This window comes from Arachis duranensis, chromosome 3 (genome assembly GCF_000817695.3).
Source record: "Arachis duranensis cultivar V14167 chromosome 3, aradu.V14167.gnm2.J7QH, whole genome shotgun sequence".
In the NCBI taxonomy this organism is placed as follows: domain Eukaryota; kingdom Viridiplantae; phylum Streptophyta; class Magnoliopsida; order Fabales; family Fabaceae; genus Arachis; species Arachis duranensis.
The window spans coordinates 51,085,497-51,090,945 of record NC_029774.3 but is presented as its reverse complement, the minus strand read 5'-3'; the positions used below and the strand labels follow the sequence as shown (position 1 = coordinate 51,090,945).

The window sequence follows — 5,449 nt, the reverse complement described above, 5'->3', positions numbered from 1 at the left end:
TCGAAAATTATTTACCGACTAATTTTTTTTTCGTCAGTAATTTACTCATATTTTTACCAGTTACTGACAGATTTTCCCTCGATAAATTCTCCCCTCCATTTCCATGGAACGTCAAACTTTCTCACGAATTTTTCATCGGTAATTAGAGACAGATTTTCCGATCGATTTTTCATCAATAATTAGAGACAGATTTCCGACAAATTTTCCGTCGGTAATTATCAATAGATTTTTTGACAGATTTTTTGTCAGTAATTGGAGCCTTGGAAAACCATTCTAAACTCTAAATACAGACAAAAAATCCATCTATAAATCCGTCAGTAAGGTAAAATAAAATTCTTTTTAGATTTTTCCATTGCAAAATGAATACTTTAGATCTTTTTTTTAAATTTACTTCATCAAACACACTCTAAATTGAAAAAAAGAAAGCCAAAAATCACATAGATAAACATAATATTCATTACATGATATCTATAAAATTGGATGTTATTTTTCAACATCATTGGCCAATATCTCACTATCTCGATAAAAAGATACTCAAAAAAAATAAGATGACCATCCCAATGTTACACAGATCTCCTTTATTAAGTGATGTCACAAATTACACTTAACACTTAAAGATGTGATAATCTAAAATATTAATGGATAACCAAATTGGTACCAAACTTCACATTAAAAGTTGATCTTGGCATCTCTTGACTGAAATAGAATTAAAATCTCTTAGTGCTGAAAATATGATGGATAGATAGCCATAAACCTTTAACGGCAATTAAAAGACAAAGGAAAAAAAAAACTCCACTTGCTATCGAGTGAAACAGCAGATGAGTAACGATTTGAGAAACACTTCAACAATTTTTTTAGCAACACTTATTAAAACACTTAATAGAAGTACATATATAATTACATATACTATTAGAAAAAGGACTTTTTCGGATGAAAATTTCAAACAAAATTTATTCCGTCTGAATGAATTTTTCATTTCGGATAAATTTGAGACAAATGTTGAACAATTTTTAGTGGAGATATTGGAATAATATATTCTGTTCTAAATTTGTCTAAATTTTGTCCCAAATTTTGGCGCCAAATTTTTTTTGGATGGCGCCAACATTTTCATACAGATTAGCAACACATTTTGGACAAAAACTATAATTCGTCCATATTCCATCTGAATATGCACTATAACTTCAGACGGATTTGGGACAAATTTTGAAAAATGTTAATTTTATCCCAAATTTATCTATAATTAGTCTTAAATGCTTTTATTATAGCTAACCTTTCGAAGTAGCTAATTTTTTTTCCACAAATTTGAGACGAAAATAATATCATTTGTAAATTCTATTTAAAAGTGCATCAATTTTTAAACGAATTTCAAATATTTGTTAAAAAATATTAACATTTAGTATAAAAATATTGTTTATATTTTAAATTAGTCTATTATTTTTTAATTTATTCTTTTAATTATTTACGTTATAATAATTCAAAATTTAATTTTGTAACAAATTTAAGATAAAGTGTATCTAAAAGAATCACATATATAAAAACTTAAAATTAAATTATATCGAATCTTCTAAAAAAATAATACAAATAATAAATAATAATAAAAAAATCACGTAAAATAAATAAATGATATACTTTTTTATATAAGATTAAGGTATATTGAAAATTAAAAAAATACAAATAGAAAATGACTTTATAAGCTACTTTTCAATTTCTTTTATCAAATAAACACTTAAGTAAACTATTTGTACAAAGGTTCCCTCAAGCAAACCAAAAATTACTAGGTACATTGACATGCTTAAAGCCCCCACCAGATAAAGAGTGAGATATAGAACAATAGAAAAAGGAGAACATATTTGTACACCTTGATATGTGTTTTACTTTTGTATACCAAATTTATCACCATTAATTTGGATTTATCCCCGACACACTTTTTTTTTCTTCTCTCATCTCCATTCTTGGATTTAATACATGTATAAATTGAACACCAATTTACAGTTTGGATGCTAACTTTGCATCAGTTATAACCAAGGTTGCGAGAATCGGACCGGTCAATAAACCGGTAAGGTTACTGGTTCAATAGTTCACTGGTTCGACCGGGGTTCAACCGGAATTCAACCGGTTTAATTAAATATTAAATAAAATTATTAAAAAACCTAAAAATAATTTTAAATATATAAATTCAATAATTTCACATAATAAAATTTAAAATGTGAGGAACCAAGATTCAAATCAAACTACCCAATTCTCCCTACATATAGGTATAGATACTATCATCATTTAAGAAAATATGGAAAATCAACATAAATACTTCATCAAGAAGGTAAAAATAATTGTTCAACTAACAGGAAGCTTCGAATGATCGACTTTGTGCATCAAACACTAGAAGACTCATAAGTATACTATAAAATTCCCAAGCATTAATGTGCTAAATACATAGTAATACTCAAATCAATGCACAAATTTTATGTGAGAAGACTCAAAAAAAATTTAACAATGATAGTACAAGCCTACATCAGCTAGATATAGTGATTGAACCAGAAGGTCAAATAGTTTTTGCCAATTACTTCTCAAAAGTCAAAACTTTTGTCAGCGCGTTACATCTCACAACACAGACCTTTCCTCTTGATATTTAGTACTCATTGTTATTCAACCCTGTAACTGATGTTGAGCTGCAGAAAAATTCATTTAACCAATTTTTGTCAAGCAGTAAAGGCAGAGCAGAAAAGAGCAAAAGGAGAGGAAATGCTCGCGACGTTTGATGCTTTCTCGAAGAGACTCACCATTCCATCTGAAAGAGAAGAAAGACATCAGCATGACCCAATTAACAGCAAAATATTGAATTTGAAATTGCAGAATGAAGCAAACAGACCTGTGTGCAAAATAGAAAGATTCTCCCCACCCAAACTCATAAAAGCTCGTAGCAAGATCATAGTATTTGTTAACCTAAAAAATATGCATTCTTATGATATCCTTTCTGCAAATAATCAAATTAACTAGATATCTATAATAATAGTTCAGAGCCATAATATATTTTATTGTTTTTTCTTCTTAATCTCTCACCATATCAGTGTAGTTAGCATTCCTATCTTCTTGTTTTCCTCCATAGTGAACATGAAAGCAGCAAAATAAATCATGAAGCAGTAAACAATAGCAAACAAATTCAAGAAGGCAGCAAAATAAATCATGAAGCAGTAAACAAAAATCATGAAGCAGCAAACAAATTCAAGAAGGCAGCAAAATAAATCATGAAGCAGTAAACAAAAAATCATGAAGCAGCAAATAAATCAAGAACAGGGTCTTACCGGCGGCGAGTGAGGACGCGGTGTCGGGGACGTTCGACGACGGCGAATGAGGAGGCGGGCTCGGCCAGAAGCAGGATGGGGTGGTGGTTGCGGCCCTCAACGTCGTCGCTGCTGTGGGTGGCTGTGGGTGGCTTGGTGGTGAACTGCTTGCTTGGGTGATTTCTGGAATCTGGAGCTGTGGGTGGCTTTGGTGGCTCGGTGGTGAACTGCTGTGGGTGAAGAATGGTTTCTGGAAACTGGAAAGGGGAAATTGCCATTGGAAACTGATTGTGATTATTAGGGATTTAGGGTTACGCGTTTTGCTTTTGCCGTTTTTTCTTTTTTTTTTTTAAATAGGCCAAAACGACGTCGTTTAGTCTTTCTGATTTCAAACCAAAAAACCGTCAAAAAACTGAACGGTTCTCCCGGTTTACCAGTTAACCGCCGGTTCGACCGATTCTTCCACCGGTTTTTTACCAGACGGTTTTTAATGTTACCCGGACCGGCTAGGTGACTGGTTCCCGGTTTTTCCGGTTGAACCGGCCGGTCCGGTTCGGTTTTCAGAACCATGGTTATAACTACTTAAGATTCATAAAATATGCAATATATAATCCCTTATCGCACGAAGACATGGAAGAAAATACACACCAAAGAGAATGCTGAATATGTAAAGTCAGATGCATCAAAGTTGATATCATCAAATATAAATGCTAAAGCATTGATGGATTGGGTGGCTGCAACAAACTGAAAGAAACAATCAAACATAAATATAAGTCCCACAAATTTAGAGTGCTGAAAAGATTAGATACCAATGTACACGAAATAGATTTACAAGTATTCTAATTTTTATGAGGTGGAGAACATCAACATCTCTTGTAAAAAGTTTAGCTCCAAAAGGAAGTCCTGCATCAAAAATAAATGCAAGAGCCAATCCCAAAACCAAACCTATCTGCAATATAATTGGTTGTTAGTCTTGCAGCTAATTTAATTAAGCAAAGATTAGGATAATTTTTTTAAAAAGCAATGTAAAGAACCTGTAATACTCGAGTTGCAGTCGCAGTGGCCTTGTCATAGTAAAAATATGCTACATGGTAAAAATATACTTTAATCAACTAATTAAGTTGAAGTTAATATTATCGACATTAGTCATTTTCAGTTCAACTTTATACTAAACTTGTCAATTCGCTACTGAACTAACATTTGAATGGCTGGACATGAATCTCAGTGATTAGACATATTTTGGAAGTTAGCTTATAAACTAAAGTCTTTGGGACAGAAAGATCACTTCCCTTTTACTAGACCAATATGATGCTCTAAAATCAATCCTATCTCAAAGGTCCAACGTATTTAAAACACTTTCTTCGGGATATTGTTCTTAATACGTGGAAAATGAAATAGAGGAGAACGAAGAAGTTGCTGGTGAAATAAATCAAGAGTCCATTTCAATTTTCATAAGGAATATATATATATATGGTGAGGATAATGTTAGGTTTAACTCAATTTTTTTGACGGAATATTTTAAATTATAGATAGATTTTTTGTCTGTAATAATTTAATAAAATATAGCATTTTTTATCATTTAACTACAAACAGATTTTCCGTCGGTAACTATTTTTTACAATTAATTTTTTCGACGAAATTATCGACAGATTCTCTTTTTTATTAGTAATTTATGCTAATTCATTTTCCTTCGTTTTCGACATAAATTCTCTCGCAAAATCTATCTTTATTTCTGTGGGATAAAATTTATCCGAAATATCTGTCTGTAATAAATAATTTTTAGTAGTGCAAAAGACAAATTAAACATACACTATTATAATTAATTATTATTGTTAGTTGTTTGTTTCGATAACTAACAAACATACATTAATAACCATATTGAACAAAATGTTTAAATTAGAATTGGAATATTAACCCTCGCCGCCGTTTTTTGTTTCTTTAAATATTTGTGTGACATACGTTGCATTACTACTTATTTTTATTTATATACAATAAATCACTTAAAGATACTATTAAATTATTTAATTATTAAAAAATATGTTTAATAATTTATATCCATTTATAACACTAAATAAACAAAAAAAACTATAATAATTCAGTATAATATTTTCGAACATACAATTTTTCATAATATAATTCTTTAGAATATTATTTTAACATGATAGAGAGAT

General features: G+C 30.4%; 1 long non-coding RNA gene across 1 annotated transcript; it reads right to left on the bottom strand.

The window, feature by feature from the left end:
* Positions 1-2,671: 2,671 nt before the first annotated feature.
* On the bottom strand, positions 2,672-3,196 carry LOC107479201 (uncharacterized). The gene is made up of 3 exons (XR_008006966.1): positions 3,058-3,196; positions 2,867-2,940; positions 2,672-2,785 (listed from the first exon to the last, which is right to left on the bottom strand). It is a non-coding gene; the product is annotated as an uncharacterized LOC107479201 (long non-coding RNA).
* Between the last annotated feature and the right edge of the window lie 2,253 nt (positions 3,197-5,449).